Source organism: Podarcis erhardii (genome assembly GCF_964252035.2).
Source record: "Podarcis erhardii genome assembly, chromosome: 6".
In the NCBI taxonomy this organism is placed as follows: Eukaryota; Metazoa; Chordata; class Lepidosauria; order Squamata; family Lacertidae; genus Podarcis; species Podarcis erhardii.
The window spans coordinates 54,760,941-54,779,868 of record NC_138510.1 but is presented as its reverse complement, the minus strand read 5'-3'; positions in this window follow the sequence as shown (position 1 = coordinate 54,779,868).

The window sequence follows — 18,928 nt, the reverse complement described above, 5'->3', positions numbered from 1 at the left end:
AGAGATGCCCTGCTTTGAAGGCTACTGCTGTTCTGTTTTAATTGATAGCTTCAGCAGTATGGAAGTGAGGCAAGACTTCGGTGGCACCCTGGACAGCTCCATCCACGGCTCATGCTGGAGGCTCAAGAAGAGCAGAACTGGAATGTTGTTTCAGCAGCAGTCATCCTAGAATAGAAATTGCAGCACTCAGGGCGGTCCAGCCTCCCAGACCAAGTGAGCCGCTTCAACACAGAACCCACAAGCTGCAAACTGCCTTGTTGCGTGGCACCAAGGGTGGGGGCAACGAGGCCAAAATTTGATCCTTCCCCACCCCCAGCCCTAAGCGAGGCCTTGGGCTTTGAAAAGGAGGCACAAGTCTCTAGTAGGGTTCTAGAGCCCTCACACATTCTTCCAAAAGCCCAACATCTGTCTTAGCTGGCTTTGGGAAGGCAGCATGAGGGCTGAGGGTGTGTGTCAAATGTTGTCTAGGGCCACCAATAAAGGCATTGAGGGCCACATATGGCCCTTGGGCTGTGCATTGGACCACACTGCAAGTAGTTAGCCCTACCTTCTGTGAGAGCAGCTTCTTTCTTATGAAAGGGTCCATTTATACATCTGGGGCTACTTTCCTTTTTAAAAAACATATTTTTTATTAAAGATTTCTTGGTTTACAAACGTATGTGCAATGTCTCCTTTTTCAAGTTACATTTTCTACAGATCAGCTTCATTTGTTGAGACATTAGTGTTACATTAGGAAGAAAGGGGGAAAGAGGTGGACGGGGGCATGGTGAGTGGGGGTAGGGTTGGGTGGCAATGCTTCTATTCTACTTAATGTATGTGTGGGGGTTTGTGTCCACGTCGCTTGTGCAGGTTCTCTTTACTATTCGCTTGTGTTCCTTTGGTGGTGAGAGAGACTGGGGTTGGCCTAGGGTGTGGTGGTTTGTTTGTGATTGGCTGTGGTGAACTTTGTTTTCATGTGTGAGTGGGGTGGGTGGGTATTTTGTATCAGGTTAGCCATATTGATTCATATGCTGCTGGCAGATTCTTGTCGTTGTCTTGTTGGACTGTGCATGTGATAAAGGGGAGCCATACTGGGGTGAAGGCTTCTTCTATTTGTCCCCTTGTAAGTTTCAGTTTATTGGTTAGTTTTTTGAATCAGGCTGTTTCCCATTCTATTTGATACTGGGGCTAGTTTCCTGAGGTCAATTCCCTCTCCCCTGAAGATGGGGGATCTGATCCTGGGGTCATGACACCAGCCTACTTCTAGGAAGGCCTGGGAATTGGTTCTAACCATAGCTAATGAGCCAGGTTAAAAGCAGAGTATGAATAGAGTATTATTATTATTATTTATCAAATTTATATACCAGGGTGGTTCACAAGATAAAAGTAGATGGTGAGGAGGAGTAGCACTATAAACCGTGCACAGCTGTGAATAACTGAAATTTTATTCTTGTAGAAAAGACATGTGCTGTACAGTTTCACACATACACAGGGCGGGAATGCTTCAGATGTTGCTAATTTAACCTTGTTTTGATGCCTTCATTGTCACCCAACACCTATTTGCCTTTCCACACTACCCAGCACTATGTCCGTAAACAAGTTTCATAGTTCAAGCAGCTATTTGTGCGAAAGAGCCAGGAAATGAAAGATGTTCACTTGGTGGCAGTGGTGGGGCTCTCATACAGTAGGAGGATTTAAGTTAGCTGGTTTGCTTGGCTGCCCTGCTTCTCCTGGTGCAGGCTACAGTCTATGCCTTCAAAGTGACTAATGATATGCAATTGGTTAATCATGAACCAAAAGGATATTAATTCAGATCCGTATACAATGCTGTGGGTGGCATCCAATGCTCGGGCAACAAAAAAATAACTTGCACCATAAGACTTTCCTGGAGCATTCCCCAACCTACCAGGGCAGGTATTGGGGGTGCAAAAGAGGTTGCAAGGGGGAGGAGAGGGAAGAGAAGCCCTTTGCATGAGAAGGCACCTGTTCAAATTGCTTTCTATCTCATCCTTTATCTATAACCATGTTTTTCTTACTTATAATTCTGAGGATATCTAAGTTTTCTTCGTGGTCATTTAAAATAATTGCAGATGATTTGCATGCCTTGTTATAGGGTTGGGATATATGAGAGCCAGTAGACTTTGGCAAGAGATTTTGCTTGCTTGTATCACTGTACTTCCAGATGCAGTAAAATGGAAAGATATTGCTGGATGTGGCTACTCTTACACTTGAAACAGGAAATCAGATTTCGAATGGAAAGCATTCCAGCTTTGTCCCATTCCCCTCTAACGTTTTTATTAGTCAGGACATAAGGACAACTGCTGAACAGACAGACAAAACTTGGCCCATCAACTTCCCTTTGGCTACCATATAGCTATTTTGAAAAGCTGCACTGGAACAGAAGCTGAACAATCCTGTAAAAATATTTGTTTTTCATTCCGCTTCCCAAGACTTTCTGCTTTGTGTGCTCTTCCGCCCCCTCTCCCAGATGCCTATCAAGCCATTTGTCCCCCCCCAAAAAAAAAATCATTTGGGAGGTGTTCATAAAATGAAATGCAAACCAGGGTGCAAATCGGTTAAGTTGCCTGAACAGATGGGACATGACAGGGTGTCAGCGCCATCGCCTGCTCTGCTCTGAGCTGCGGTGGTGGTGTGTGGGAGGGCGCTCCTAAATTGAAGACTCAGCAAGCCAGGAGATAAATTACTAGGGACAGCTGAAGACGAGAGGCAAATGCCATGGCAGTCAAACTGAACAAGCCTCTCAGTGCATGCTGTGCGATCCCAAATATTTGGAGAGCAAAGGTTAGGCGAACAAGACACTGTTCTCAAGGAAACCCTCCTTTGTCTCCCTGAGACTGCACAAATGTGTTGACCCTCCATCATAACTGAAGATCCTTTCTGGCATCCCAAGCATTCTGAAGGACTGGGGCTGTTAAAATAATTCTCAGGTAATAGTTTATCCAACAATCTAGGTCCCTCTATCCAGTTACACTAAAGTTGAGGGAAGATTGCATTTGGGCTATAATCAGTACAGTACTTAAATAACCTTTAATTAACCTTAAATGATTTGTGCCGGACCTACTGAAAAAAACACCTTCTCCTGGGTTCTATGGCTATCCTAAAAGACCAGCTGAGAAGATCCTTCTAGTGATAGCAAAGGCATTATAATACCCTTGGAATATCCTTTTATAACATAGCCTAGAGTTTACCAGAGCATAGACAGCAGTAGTTAGGTCGTCCCTGTACAGATAGGGGCACAGCTGGCCCACGGCTTTCCTCTTTATGAAGCAATGTGCAGTGATTCCAGGTTCCATGTCCAGCTATACTTCTCTCTATCAGGTTTTTTCATGGATGGGTGGTCCTATTTCTTGTATGATTTAGTTGAGATTCTTGCATTGCAAGGGATTGGACTAGATGAGCCTTGGGGTGCCTTCAAATTCTACAGTTCTGTGCTTCAACAAATTATTCAGTTAATGTCACTTGCAGCTGAAACATAACAAATGCCGCAGTCTCAACCCTCTGGCAACTTAGCCCCAACTTACAACACTAGCTGAAATGAGGGGTTCAAAAATAATCCTTCAAGGTGACTTGATACCACCGTCTCTCAGCCTAACCCACCTTGCAGGGTTGTTCTGAGGATAAAATGGAGAGAAGTAGAACCCAGCAGGCCACCTTGGATGAAAGGCAGGATGCAAATGAAATCATCAAATTAAATAAATAGATGGGGAGAACCTTAGTTGGAGTTTTTTTGCTACAGCCTGCACGCCCATGTGGACCTACAATTTGAAAACCTATTCCAAGTAACGGAACATTAAATAACAAACTGAATTCAAGATTAATGCTGCGTTTTCTTTGAAAGAAAGAAAGAATCACAAGGTGGGGAGTATGAGGTAAGTCAATATTTGTACATGAAAATGGGAGTGGGGGCGGGGAGACAAGCTGTTAGGACAAAAGAATGTGCGGGAGGAAGACATGCAGCTGAATTGATCATTATTTGTCTGGCAGATATTTGAGAGCTTTCTTTACATTGCTCCATGCTGCACCCACAGATCATGCTGTGGAGGATGAGGATTTGTATGGAGATGACGGCAAGAGAATAATTGTTTTCTGCCTGTGCAGAGGCACACAGATCAGAGTGAAGGAGCCCAGCCTGCAGCAGAGATGGGGATGGTGGTTTTATGGAGGTTGTGCCAAGCCTGTGACAAGGGACGGTTCAGCACTTTTTCAGATGCAAGTTTAAAGCCAAATATTTACGTGTGTAAGGGGTCAGTGGCTGGAATGTGCCCGCTGTGGTGTTTTAAGTGTTGAAGACATTATTCAAGAAAGTGGATGGGCAGAAGGTCAGCAAGAGCATTAGGGCTGCTATATGAAAGCCAGGAAAGGGAGCAAGAGGGATTGCCTTGTTGTTTTCGAAAGGGGAAAGGAATCAGATTTAGTGGACTCCCTAGTTTGGGTTTGTTTTTCAAGGTGGGGAAAGAGAGCTAGGGAAATCATTTATAAGTCCCACCAGCACTCGGCCCAACTTCTCAGAAGGACAGAAAGAGAACTTCGTGGGTCACTATAGGAATCAACAATCTGGTGAGCCAGGACTGTGTGCCTTTGCAAAGCACACTTCTAGCAAAGCAGGAAATGGCTACTATGATAGGCTGGCAACAAGAGGCCTCAGGATTCGCCACCTCAGAGAAGTATATTGGAAGCCTTTGCTCCTTCACTAGTAAAGTGGACAGGCATACTCCTCTCACAGCTCCCCAAAAGGACTCATCCAGAGCTAGCTCTTGAACAGGCTACCTGTAGCCTCCTGGTACCCATCTATGAGAAGTACCATAGGAGTCTGTGGGGGTCAAGGATAAACAAATGAAGTGTACATACCTTAATAGAGCTGCACAATCAACTATTTTCACAGCCTGCTTCTGAACACCATTTCCTGAAAACTGCAGAAAGGGAGCGTGGCCTTGTGCTCAGGTCCTGCTTCCTGGTTTTGCACAGGCATCTGGCTGGGCACTGTGAGACCTGGATTCTGGACTAGATGGGCCATTGCGCTGATCCAGCAAGCTCTTCTTATGTTCCACATCCCTAATTCTTCCTCTCCTCTGCTTTTTCAGAGGTGGCATTTCCAAAATACAAGAACATATTCTTATGTTCTTCTTGTGATAAGAATAGTGATAGGGAAATGCACTGGGAAAGATAGGATAACCCTTACTTGATGAGCACATTTCATAACCTGCAAACAAATCAGAATGTGATTTGCTTTTTGCTTTTGTTTATCAAGACTGACAAAAAAAATAGCTTGTAGTTTGCTGAGAGTTGTGAAACTGCATGTGCGGGGAGCGGGTTTTGAAGTCTACAGAAACCTGTGCCATTATAAATGCATTCATCTTTAAGTTGCCACAAGACTTATCTTGTGCTACCTTATTTCATAGGTTACTTTTTCTCCCAAAAAGTGGAGTTGCTTTACTCCTTTTTTTAGGAAAATCCCCCCAAAAATCAACACTTCTGATATGGTCTGCCATACACCCAGGTTTTCCCAGACATTTTAGGCACTTTTTGAAAATTCCACCTGGATGCCAATTTCAACAGGCGAATCCCAGCTACGTCCAGGAATTTCTGGATGTTTGGCAGCCCTGGGGAAGGGGAGCCTTATTTGGAGTACTGCACCAGGGGCCCCAAGCACCTTAATCCATAATTCACAATTATGGAAAGGCTAATGAACTCTTGTGGTTTTGTGGAAAAGTGATGAATAGCAACAACAACAGCAACAATGATAATAGAAGAGGAAGAGGAAGAGGAAGAGGAAGGGGAAGGGGAAAGGGAAGGGGAAGATGAAGAAGAAGAAGAAGAAGAAGAAGAAGAAGAAGAAGAAGAAGAAGAAGAAGAAGAAACATGGCCCTCCCTCTGCAATTCTTCAAGTGATCATTAGGCATTGCCTTCCTTCGCATCTGCACTGAAAAGTATGCAACTCTGTTATGTTGCTTTAATAAGATGTCATCTCCAGACATGACAAATGTGAGAGCTTCATAAATAATAGTTTCGACATACAATCACATTCCAGCACCAACTTTCCATCTGCTGTACTAATCACTGCTTGTGTGTCACCTGCCACTCTCGCTCCGCTGCCCCACACTCTTGGCAGGCGCAGCCTTGTCATTCCCCTGGGGTTGCAGGAGAGGTTGCCTTCACCAGCTGCTTAGGAATCCCTCTAGCAGCTGTTCATTATGAGTCACAGCGTGGTGGTGGCCAACCGTTTCTTGCACAGGAGGCCATTAATTTTAACATGCAGGTAGACATGAATAGTGTTGTGGTGTTTGTTTTCAGGGTATGGCAATCCGGCAGCAGAGCGATGTATTCCTTGGCTTGGTGCACCAAGAGCACAATGCAGACAGCACTGCTTGATTGGGGATTTGAACCCAGGTCTCCTTGGTGGAAGTCTGACAACCTGCCCACTACACCAGGCCATCAGGTCCAGTGGCAGAAACATGTTATGAAGGGGAAGCTGAGACAGAGAGGTTTGAAGAAATTAAGCATTCTCTACTGCATTCCCCTTCTGGTTGGGAAGGAAGGGAAGCTCCAAAGACAGCAGGGAAGCCTAAGGTGAACAGGAGGGGCTAAGGAAGAAAGCTCCCATGGACCATGTGGAAATAATCCCAGGGCTGCATCCAGCTTGTGGGTCAGGGCTTCCCCATCTCTGCTGCCGTGTGATACTTCCTCAGAATGCTACTGACATTTGATACACACCTAGGCCCCATCTGCCCAATACATTTAAAGCAGTATCATAGCACTTTAAACAGCCATGGCTTCTCCCAAAGAATTCTGGGAACTGGAGTTTGTTTGGGGTGCTGAGAGCTGTTAGGAGATCCCTATACCTCTCACAGAGGTACTGTTTGCAGAGTTCCTCAGGGAAAAGAATGACTGTTAAACCACTCTGGGAATTCTAGCTCTCTGATGTGGAGTGAAGAGTCTTCTACTCTCAGCACTACAGCTCATTTGAGGGAAGACATGACTGTTTAACATGACATGGTGCTGCTTTAGATGTATAGCACAGATTTAGACCCCATAAGAAATCCTACTGCTTTATACCAGAAAATTGAGTTTAATTGTGAATTGTTTTATCCACAAGGCAGTGTGTGTGTGTGTGTGTGTGTGTGTGTGTGTGTGTGTGTGTGTTTCCCAGTCCCATTAGTTTCATCTATACCCCTCCCTGTTCTGTTTTAAGCAGCGGGTGAAGAAATGCTGTTCCCAAAGAGCCTTTGACTGAATGTTGCCTTTTCTGGTATTTTGATGTTTTGATTTTGATGACTGTTTTGTGACTGTGGTCTTGGGTTTTCTGCTAATATTTTGACTCAAGATTTAGCCTGTGGTTTCTGACTGTGTTTGCTATCTTGAATGTCTTTGAAAACAGGATTATATGTTTTGAAAATTAATAATAATCAAAGATAGACCATTCATGGAAAGTAAGGCTATTAATAGCTGCTAGCCATGATGACCATATGTTACCTCCAGGATCAGAGGCAACCTGCCTCTGTATACAAGTTCCAGCAAATCACATGTCCTCCTTCCAGGCTTCCCACAGGCATCTGATTGGCTTCCATGAGAATAGAACGGGCCTTTGGATTAATCCAGCAGGGCTCTTCTTATGTTCTCTGTTAATCATCCCACACTTCCTCTTGTCAATCCAAGACCATTTTGTTCCACAGGAGATGAGGGGTGAAAATATTGAAACCCATATTTGAAAACTATGTTTTTCATTTTACAAAGAAATAAAGTCAGAGGGGAAAATATAGGAGTTTTTGGCAAGAGTTCTTGGAATGGGATGCCCTTGCCATGTGCACACAAAGAACTTCTCATAAGGTTCTAATTTCCTTTTTATTTTTATGTGGCCATTAATAAGATTCATAGCCTTAATGTACCGTATAGATCTGAGTAAAAAAATTCAGGAGAATGAACCTAGTGTGGCTTAACTCTTTGGCCGCTGCAGGCTTCTGCACACAATGCAATGTTCTTTTAGGAACAGCTGAATTAGTGTACATAAGACGATTCCTTCTGAATCAGACCCAAAGTCTGTCTTGTCAAGCATTCTGCATGCCACAGTGTAACAGGAGTTTGGCTTTGCCCAAGTATCACTTCCGCATTGTTCCTACAAAGGAAACAGTTACACAAGAATATGTGCAGGTTACCATTTTTGGATAGTTGCCCTCCTATAGCAACCACATGTACCAAATGATGAAAAACACATGTGTTTCTCTGTGAACTATCATCCATCAGAGATAACAATCCTTCTATTATTTACCTGATCATCCAAGGGAAAAGTTCAGCTCACTTCAGCCTCAGATTTACCCCTTTGAACATGTAAGCAAATCAGAGGTTGATGGGAGTTCAGGGGTTGTTACCTCAAGGCAAATGACTGTTTGCACCAAGTGACACATTTAGAAAGCCCTTTGGAAACCCCTGTCCCAATTAAAATTAGTATTAAAGAGAGATTCACAGTATATTCACGCACAACCATATGGAGTGACTGCATGGATTCTACCATCATTCTTATTGTAGCATCCTTTAGGCGGAAAAGAAGTTTTGGATATGCAAGCACTATATTAGAGAGTCTGGGTTTTGTTTTTCAACTTGGTACGTTGGTTCACCCACTCTTCCTGGGCAGCATATCAAGAAATATTCCTTCCTTCCCAGCAGTCTGAGGGGTGTTATGAAAGCTTGATTTATGCTGAACAGCCCTGGAGGGAAACGCGGGCTGCTGAGTCAGGCCCACATGGCCCAAGTGTCAAGCCAGGAATGGCTTGCCGAGGGTTGACAAACTCTCGCTGTGCATGTTGGTTTGAGATCCAAACAAAGCCTTGATGTGGTGGTGCTGCCTCCCCAGTGTTATGCTGCCTCTGTGTTAAGCCATCTTTAGCATCATGTTCTAAAATACACAAGGCAGGAGGGCAACAATAATTTGATCTCACTTTTCTTCTTCTTCTTCCCAAACCACAACTTGTTATGTGGGGTCAGCAGCCTGCTAGCAGCTGGAGTTGTGAACAATGGACTTTTTTTGCTCTGGAACCAGGGAGTGGTGGGCAGGCGGGGGGAGAGGGGTATCCACCCTTTATCCCTCTTAGTAAAATGTTTAGGAACTACAGGACTAGGAAAGTCAATTCCCCCAGACAGGAGATTATGCTCAATTGTAATATGGTGTGAATTGAGCTCCTTTTGTGGTGACTGTGAAAATGTCAGTAGTTGAACTCCAGGATGCTAACACCTGTAAAGCAAGCATTATAAAACCTGCCTCGACTGTTTAAACCTAATTAAGAAATAAGTTGCTCTGAATTCTGGCAGGGAATATGAGATGTCACAAATGAGAGCTATGGCGATGGGAACTGAATAGGGCTGGCTCTCCCTGAGGGCTCTTTGAAGCCCATTTACACAAGGAAGTCCCTTGCTGCTAAGAAATGAACTCTGCCACTATAATGAATAGATTCCTTTTCCCAGGATGAAGTGTGCATTTGAAAAACTGATGGAAGGCCTACAAATGCATTTGGGACAAAGAAATCCTGTGTCGAGGCAGACAAGGCAATGAAGGATACACCAGACCACTGCAGTTGCATGTGATGTTAAAACTTCCAGGATGTGTGCAGTGCGTCCAAAGCTCTGAGAGAATCAGAGTCAGACAGAAACATTTGGAAACATTTTGCTCATTCCCAAGTCTTCTTACCATGTGTAAATCTCTACTCAGCTTGTTCCTGGAAACTTACACTCCTAATGCGCTCTCCGAAGACAGACAACTGGGAATATTCAGGTTGAAGGGTGCAATATAAATTTTAATAGTAATAGTAATAACCTTCTAAAGGTTCATCTTCATCTGCCATTCTTTGATAGTTGGTTGGTAAATCTTGTTTCTTCCAATTCTTCGCTAACAAGATTCTCACAGCTATTGTGGCATACAGAAAAAAAGTAACATCATTTTTGGGGATTTCACCACCCACTATACCAAGTAAAAAGGCTTCTGGTTTTTTAATTAACATTGCTTTAGTATTATTTTTGCCTCTAATCTTTCAAGCACATCCACTATATTCCTAATATTATCTTTCATATGCCTCTCGGGTAAAAAACCTGATTGATCTTTATGTATGTGTCCACAGACAGCTTTCTGGGTCATGTGGCCAGCACAACTAAACCCCTTCTGGTGCAACAGAACACCGTGACAGAAACCAGAGTGCACAGAAATGCAGTTTACCTTCCCACCACAGTGGTACCTATTTATCTACTTGCACTGGCATGCTTTCGAACTGCTAGGTAGACAGGAGCTGGGACAGAGCAATGGGAGCTCACCCTGTTGTGCAGATTCGAACCACCAACCTTCTGATCGGCAAGCCCAAGAGGCTCAGTGGTTTAGACCACAGCGCCACCCGTGTCCCTTTCCATCATGAACCAAGAGGCAGCATGGGGGGGGGAGCAAAAGTGTTATTAATACTTGAAATCCAGGGGGAGGAGGGTAGACAAGCTTCTCTCAGTAAAGGATTGTAGAACGTTGGGGCTGCCACAGAAAAGGTTGGTGGTGGCTCATGGCATTAGCATTCTCATGGCAGTAGGACTACACTCATTGGGATGGGGTGAAGCAGTAGCAGCAGCAAGGTCAGGGGTGTCATAGGTTGGCAGTAGCAATTCAAGATGAGGAAAAGTTCACATTTAAAGGTGAACCAACCAAATTCACACTTTTGAAATAACATTTGACCTGAAACACAGCTGTTCTTTGGAGTTTTCAGTTCTCTGACCAAACGCTGTTGATTGAAAATGTGATAAAATGTCGATTTTTAAAAATTGAGAATTGGATAAAATTGCAAACAAAAGTGTCTCTACTGGCATCTCCACACACACACACTTACGTGCATGCTACTTGTGTGTGACTGCGTATACACATGGTGTCAGTAAATAGATACATTTTTCTAACGTCTCCGTGGATGAACGTTTCAGTTTCCAAACGCCGTAAACCCAGAAGTAAATGCTTCAGTTTTCGAACACGCTTTGGAAGTCAAACATACCACGTATTGAGTTTTCAGTTTTCAAACGTTTCGAAACTCGAACGGTCTTCCAGAATGGATTATGTTCGAGAACCGAGGTACCACGATAGATAGATAGAGAGAGAGAGAGAAAGAGAGAGAGAGAGAGAGATGATAGAACCATGCCAGGAAGTGGCAGGAGAGAGCTGGAGAGTCCTCGTGGCTCTCAAGGAGACCCTCCCCAGAGCCCGAAGAGGATGTCCGTAAGGGAGGAGGAAGCCCCAAAGAGACTGGAGTTGCAGCAGGGCTTTGTTTAGGCTGCTCGGTCTCTGCACCTGACAGCTGACATGCAGGGTAACGTAGTGGCAGCAGCGGCAGGCACTTTCCTGTGCATCCTCCAGCCTCCAGCCAGCCCCAGAACTTCAACTCAAGTTGAAGAGAGAGTTATGTGGAGAGAGAGTGGGAGAGGGAGCTGGAGAGCAGGGGGAAATAGGCAGTTTGGGGCTTTACAGAGGCTTTTTAGGGGGTGTTCCCCACTTTACACAATTTCACTTATGCGCATGCGGGGGTATGCCTGTAAACTTACACAAAAATGCTGGATGACCCCAGATCCTAGCATTTTGAGGGAAGAAGGAAAAACCTATCTATCCACTTCCTTCGTGTGTAATTTTATACATGTCTATCACTTTCCTCCTTATCTTTTTTTTCTTTTTAACCCACTAAAAGTCCCAAATGCAGTAATATTTCCTCACAGGATAATAGCTCTAAAAAGGTGAACATTTGGGTTGCCCTTTTCTGCCAGAGCTGCATTTCACTTTCTCTCCCTCTGCCCTCATTGACATTATGCCGGGTGTTGCCATTGACAACACTGAAATCTTATGGCACAGTACTGACATCAGCCATGGTGAATGCAGAAGTCCCACAACGCTGGTCTCTTTATGGGTTCTCCATTGTTTTGCAAAAATTTGACTAACTATGTTTTCAGGTTCCAAGCTAAAAGAGCAAGAAACTTATATAAAAAGAGAAGATAATATTCTCACAACTCTGTAGAAGCAATGAAACCATTATTCACACATACTGCTGGAAGAAATTTTTGTTTGCAATTTTCTTACTTGGAGAACAGCAATCTCTTGATTGAAAGGCTATTGTTTATGCTGTTGGACTATGCCAAAATGGCAAAAAATGGAAAGCTGAGGAACCAAGAAGACCAAAACTTTAAGAAAGAATGGGGAAATTTTATAATTTATCTTGAAGACCACTGTGAGCAGATGAAAACATTAGCAGGTTTGCAGTAACACTTGTAATGCAGCAAATATTATGGAGAAAATGGAGTGATATAAAATAGGGACTACTGAATAACACGCAGTTGAAAAGGTTGACAATAGGACCCATGGAGAGGAAGGTGGGAAGTCTAGAGATTTATGGATGTGTATGGTTGCATTATTATAATTTTATATGTGTAAAATCAAATTAAAATTATTCTTTTAAAAAAGAAAGGCTATTGTTTATGGGCTTCAAGGGATGTTTCCTACCTGAGCAACTCACTGATCTCAATAACAAACTTTGTTTTAGCTACATGTGCTTATTTAGAATTTAATGTTCTCCTGCATTTTGAAATAAGTTCTATAAATCAAACACGCAAATCTAGTGTCCTTGCTTACCATGATTCTTAAGTCACGTTACTTAAGCTTTATGAGAATAAGGACAGCTGTGTTCTGCCTCCACAGCTAGTGGCAGTAATGCTTCTGCATACTTGCTGGAAACCACAGCTTTGAATCCTGCTTGTGAATTTCCCACAGGCCTCTGGGTGGCCACTGCAAGAATAGAATGCGGGGCTAGCTGGGCCATTGGCCTGGTCTAGCAGGCTCTTGCAGGGGCAGAGGAGGGAGGGTGTGGTGGGTGTGAGCCGCCCCAGGTGTCACCATTGAAGGGTGTGACAAAATGCCAGGCGGCACTCACCACAGGGCCTGTAGCGCCCCCGAGCCACATGTCTCTCCTGGGAGAGATGCGGTGGCTTGGGCCCGCGTAGGCTCTGCACTGCCCAAACTGTCCACCCACTGCCTCCCCCCCCCCCCGCCAGCTGTAGGGCTGCTGAGTGGGAGGAGGAAGGCAGACTCCAGAGGCCTGGCAGTGTGCCCCGCCCCTATGGGCAGCTCACTCCACCCCTGGGTGTGCCACCCCAAGCGCCCAAGCAGCTTCCTCCATCGCTCGGCCCTTGTTCTTTTCTTAGGAGATGTCAATGCATTAGAAGGATATGAGAAATGGAGGGGGTAGGCAGAACTGACTGCTTCAGCTCACCATGCTTAATTATCCATAATACCCCAGAAATAAGCTAGTTTACGATTTGTTTTTGAAACACATACTCCACATTTCAGACCCCCAGGATCCTTTCGCTGGCCTACCGTAAAATTGCATTTCATTTTCACTTGAATGTCTGTAATGAAACAATGCCTTGATAAAATCTAATCAGAAAGATGGGCACACTTTTGGATTCTTAATTGGTACCGATATATTTAGATTACTCCTGCGTAATCGCATCCATCAGCGAACCGAGCAAAATGCAAGCACGTGCACCTAGCATTCCTTACATAGCCCAAAATCAAATGGATGTTTTAGGGCGAGATTTAATTCCGCCAACCTCCATATGCCCTAAGTCCTGAAATGTGGGAATCATTTAGCACATGCTTATGCTGGTTTCTTAAAAACAGGGAGAAAAATGTATTTCCCCAATACGATGAAAACCTCAATAACGGCAGTGTTTTTTCTCTCAGCTGGATATAGCTGTGGAATCCAGCAAACTGTTGCTAGAGGCCAGCCAATTCGAGATCAGAATGTGCCAATCTGATCCAAAGGTAACAGTGAAAGGTGGGGGGGCTGGGAGGAGAAAGGCTATCAAAGTGCTCGTTTTTCTTTTCAGGTTCATTCTGCGCTAAAGCTGACACCCTGCATTTAAAAAATAATAATGTAAAGGCTGTGAGCATGCCTCATACATGTTATATACAAGGGATGGTTGTCTTCCTTACAGAGAGAAAGGAACATGGGAAAGAGATCTTTAAAACCTGCATAAATGGACCATAATGGACCAGTGAGCAACAAAATTTGATGTTGTGGTTACGATTATTACTTTCAGCCCATATTGGTAAGATGAAGAACTTTAAAATCTGCCAACAGTTACTGTAGGAGTCCCAGAAGACAGAATTTGTTTGTTTGCTTGTTTAACAAAATTTACGTATCGCTTGATTGTTTTTTAAAAAAAAACTTCTTCATGATTTACAACAATATAAAACATTAAAAATTATTGATAAGGAAACCCAGTTCAAAACAGGTATTAAAATATTTAAACGCTGGTTAAAATCAGCAGTGGCTATAAGGAAGTATCTGCATGTATTTACTTGTCAAATTTGAATCTTGCCCATATTCCCAAAAAGGTGTGGTGGGTTTATTTTATGCTTTAACAAATCTATCAGGTAAGACAAACCGTATCTCACAACTCAGTGCTCCAGAGCCTCTCTCTCTCTCCTTCCTCCCACTTTGGTACTTTTACTTCTGCCAAAAATAGCAAACTTTGAGTTTAACGCAAAAAGGAGATCAGAATTCCAGTCCCATCATTCCTGATCCTTTTTTGTCCCAGCAAATCTCACCAAGGAACACATTACATAGCATATCCCTGCCCTGTCACTTTGATCTTCAAGAAAGACACCCTCAGTAGTGATGTATGCTCTTGAGGTCAGGGACTTTAGTGTGGTGGCCCCTGGCCCCTGGAATGTGCTCCCAGTGAACATCAGGCTAGCTAGTACAGGAAGGAAGCTATTGGTATGGCCAATCTAGGCCATGCAGCTGCTGTTCAGCTATACGAACTGGCAGCACCCAACCCTACTAAGCACCCCACATACCAGGCCTATAGGGTGGGGAACCCTTTTAATTCTGAGGGCTGTTTTACCAGCCTTCCAGGGGCCACATGTCAGTGGGCAGGCAGAGGTAAAAACTGTAAATTTAACATGTGAAGAGTAGGCTAGTTTCTGCATGCACCCCCACTCGATCCTCTATCCAGGCAAGCAACATGCTGGGCAAAATGCTCAAAGTAGCTGTTAAATGGGGCGAGGGTGTGGGTGCGGCCTAGAGCCCAACTAGAGAGATTTGGAGAGGCATATTTGGCCCTGGGCCTCAGGTTCCCACCCCTGGACCTTCTGCCTTTAGGCATAAAGGTAAAGAGACCCCTGACCATTAGGTCCAGTTGTGACCGACTCTGGGGTTGCAGCGCTCATCTCACTTTATGGGCCAAGGGAGCCAGCGTACAGCTTCCGGGTCGTGACCAGCATGACTAAGCCACTTCTGGCGAACCAAAGCAGTGCACAGAAACGCCGTTTACCTTCCCACCAGAGCGGTACCTATTTATCTACTTGCACTTTGACATGCTTTCGAACTGCTAGGTTGGCAGAAGCAGGGACCGAGCAACGGGAGCTCACCCTGTTGTGGGGATTCGAACCGCCAACCTTCTGATCGGCAAGTCCTAGGCTCTGTGGTTTAACCCACAGCGCCACCCGCCCTTGCCTTTAGGCATACCTTGGACCAAATTTTACTACTTGGTGTTGCTGAGCTGTAAATTTGGCTGTGGAGAACGCGTCACATTTAGCCTATGTGGCTGATGTGTGTCTTGCACTGGCTCATTAAAAAGCAAAAACCTCTTGCGATTTTCAGGAGAAATCTAGAGGTATAAATAGATATTTTTAAGTATGCAAGCAGAAAACCAAATCAAAATGTTTTGGCGTTCACCAAAAGCACAGATACAGGAAGAGTTCTGTAACATTTTGATAAGGGGGAATTTGCTGCTTCTCCTTTGCCCTGCTTGCCAAAATTTGCCCTGTTGAGTCATTGCCTCTCAGCCTCAACCTGCCATCTGTACAATGGCTATATTTATTGGTCTCTTTGTATGACCATTTTAAATATGAATAATTGTAAAGCTCTGTATATGTATTGAAAGCAGAACAAAAGCGTTGAATAGTGGTAGCTTTCCGTGGCTCCTAGGCCTTGATTCAAAGGGAGCCATCATGTTTCCCCACTCAGAGAGGTCCTATGCCCTCAGCTGCTGCGTGACCTGCAAGAGTTCAGTGAGATTTCCTGACAAGTGATGTGGGGAGCTGCACCCGTTGAACTTCTGTATTAATGATGCACAAGTCTTCCTATTAAAAAGAAGACCAATGGCCTTCATTGCTGTTCTTATCCTGATAGTGTCCCTCTTTGCCCAAAATGGGGACATAATTTCCACTAAATTACTAGTCCTTAAAAATGGTTATCAGTTTTAAAACACTAGGGTGCTTTATATAAACCATTTTTTAAAACACCCTTAACTGTGAACAAAATGAAAAACAAGGGCTAATTATTTTGTCAGGCTTGTTAACAGCAGTTATCACGCAAGGCTGATTTTCATTTGATTTTGAAGTATTTGTGTTTCTATAACCTCCTCAACCCAGCATTTCACCTCAATAATTCCGGATATTGTGAAAAGCTCCGTCCACTTCAGGGTCTGGCATTTAAGATTTTGTTGACTGATCCAGCTAATTGCGAGCACTTAATTGCTGTTTCCAGCCCTAGGATGAGGGACAAGCGTACTTTTTTTTTTTAATGAATGAAATAAAATCACATCACTTCTTAAAGGCGGAACGATTGCTGTTGATTTAAGCTGCCTCTGGGGGAGAGAATCTAGCCAGGATTTAAGACTGCCGATCTGCATATAAATAAATCAGGGCAAACATGACCTGAGGTGGGGAGAGAAACTCTCTGGAGGACTGGGAGCTGGCGAGGGGTTGCGCGGATCTTTGGCCTTTTGCCAAACCAATTGCATCCCCCTCCCTTTTGTTAGCTAGATGCAGCCCGGAGACAAGGCTAAGAACTCACAATCTACTGACCGCTTCAGGCTGCAACCCTAATACCTACTTTCCTGAGAGTAAGGCCTATCCAACTAACCTACTTCTGAAGAGGCAGGCCTATCTCATACGGTTAAAAGCCCCAGCTTGCTGCCTATTTCCAAAGACTCCTCTCTCTCTCTCTCTCTCTCTCTCTCTCTCTCTCTCTCTCTGCGCACCCCCGCGCGCCTACTTCCATCCGAGACCTCAGGGGTGGAGAGTGTTTGAAGTCACGCCCACAGCATACATTTAAACCATACATATTACTCCCCCAAGGAATCCTGGAAATCGTAGTTTGTTAAGGATGCTGGACTTTGTAGCTCTGAGAGGGGTGAACTACAGTTCCCATGATTCTTTGCAAGGAGCCATGTCGTTTAAAGTGATATAAATGCGCCTCGAATGGACTGTGTGAATGTGATCTGAGAGGATAGGAGTCAGCAACTACATGCCGAGGTCCCTTTGCCCACCTCCCCCATAAAATTGAGGGGGGTAGAACCAGTGGTAGCGTGGGGGGTGCAGGGGGGGCCGGCCGCACCGGGCGCAACACCTGGGGGTTAGAGTTAGGGGGCGCAAATCCACGGGTTAGGGGGCGCAAATCCATGGGTTAGGTGGCGCAAATTACTTGCCTTGCCCCGGGTGCTGACAACCCACGCTACGCCACTGGGTAGAACCCCCCTCCCCAAGTCGATGGGCATTGCCATTCAAATGGTCTGCGTGTCTGGTGATCAGTTGTGTGGGGCAGGGCTTGCCTGTCCGCCCACCCCAATATTTTATTCAAGTTGGCACCCCTGTCTGAAACTCCCAAGGAGATCCCAGCAGCACCACTGGTCCCTGCCCACCAAGAGGAAAGCAGACGGGTTCCAACAAAAGCGTGTTGAGAAAACAGGGGAGAAAAGGTGTGCGTTGAATGCCGCTTGACGCTTGGTTTTTCATGTACCCGCCGAGCAGATGAACGAGACTTCCCGGCTCCCGGCTCAGGAGAAACTTGTTAGCCATCCCAGCAGACGAATGGCTTTCATGCTGTGGGCGTTTTGCCTTCGAAGACGCTGAGAGTCCAGAAGGCGGCCGGAGGCAGCGCCAAGTGGGGCAGAGTTGAAGACCCTGCTTTCTTCCTGATTGATTTGCCTGCTGGTGTATTCCGGGGGAAACGGTTGACTTAAGACCAGGATGGCGCTCGCGTGCCATGCAGTGGGGAGGCAGGGAGCTGGCTGTTAGGAGCAAAGGTGGGGGACTTGGCCGGCCGAAACTTCATCCGCCATCGACGGCTTCTTTGGAAAGGAAGGGCAGGCGCGTGGGCCTGTACCATAGCGCAATAGGGAGCGGGCGCCACCTTAGAGAAGGTGGGAGGCTTGGGAAAGGGGTAGGTGTCTGTTTATAGCTAGAATAGCGCAATAAAGCCACGCTTCTGGGTTGTTGTTAGCACGCAAAGGGGTGGGTTTTTGCAGGTAAGGGGAGTCCCTTGACACCCCTATCCGACCCCGCGCAGGTAGCTGGGCTGCTGCATATATAAGGGTTTCTATGAGGATGGAGAGACTGGCCTCGCAGGTTGGCGTTTCCCCAGTTGTCTCGTTGACGAGACTCCCGGAACTGCAAAATTGCGAATTTGACAGCGGCCAATAAGCAAGGCTGGCTTTTGTGGTCTGGAACTGATACCTACTGGGGTGAAGAGAGGGTAGGATGGTGGTGAAAGGGACTGAATTCAATTTCTGGTGGCTCTGAAGATATTCGTGCTGCGATGAACACTTCAAGCACATTCGAGATGAAGCGAGCGGTGTCGCTCAGAAGCTTGCAGAATCTGTTCGGAGCTGATGCAACTTTAAAAGAAAAGAAAGATATAAAGAAAGATTGCCTTACCTTATTATGTATCCTGAGAAGGGATTCGGGTTTAGAACAGGCAAACAAGATCTTGCACAGGTTGTTTTTTTCCTCTTTACACTCAAGCGGTATATAAGTGTTAGGAACGAAATAAATAAATAAAAATCTCTCTCCAAATTGTAATTCTAATCATCTGAATTCCTCTCGCGGTGATTTGTTTTTCTAAGGAAGTGCGGGGTGTGCCACCCT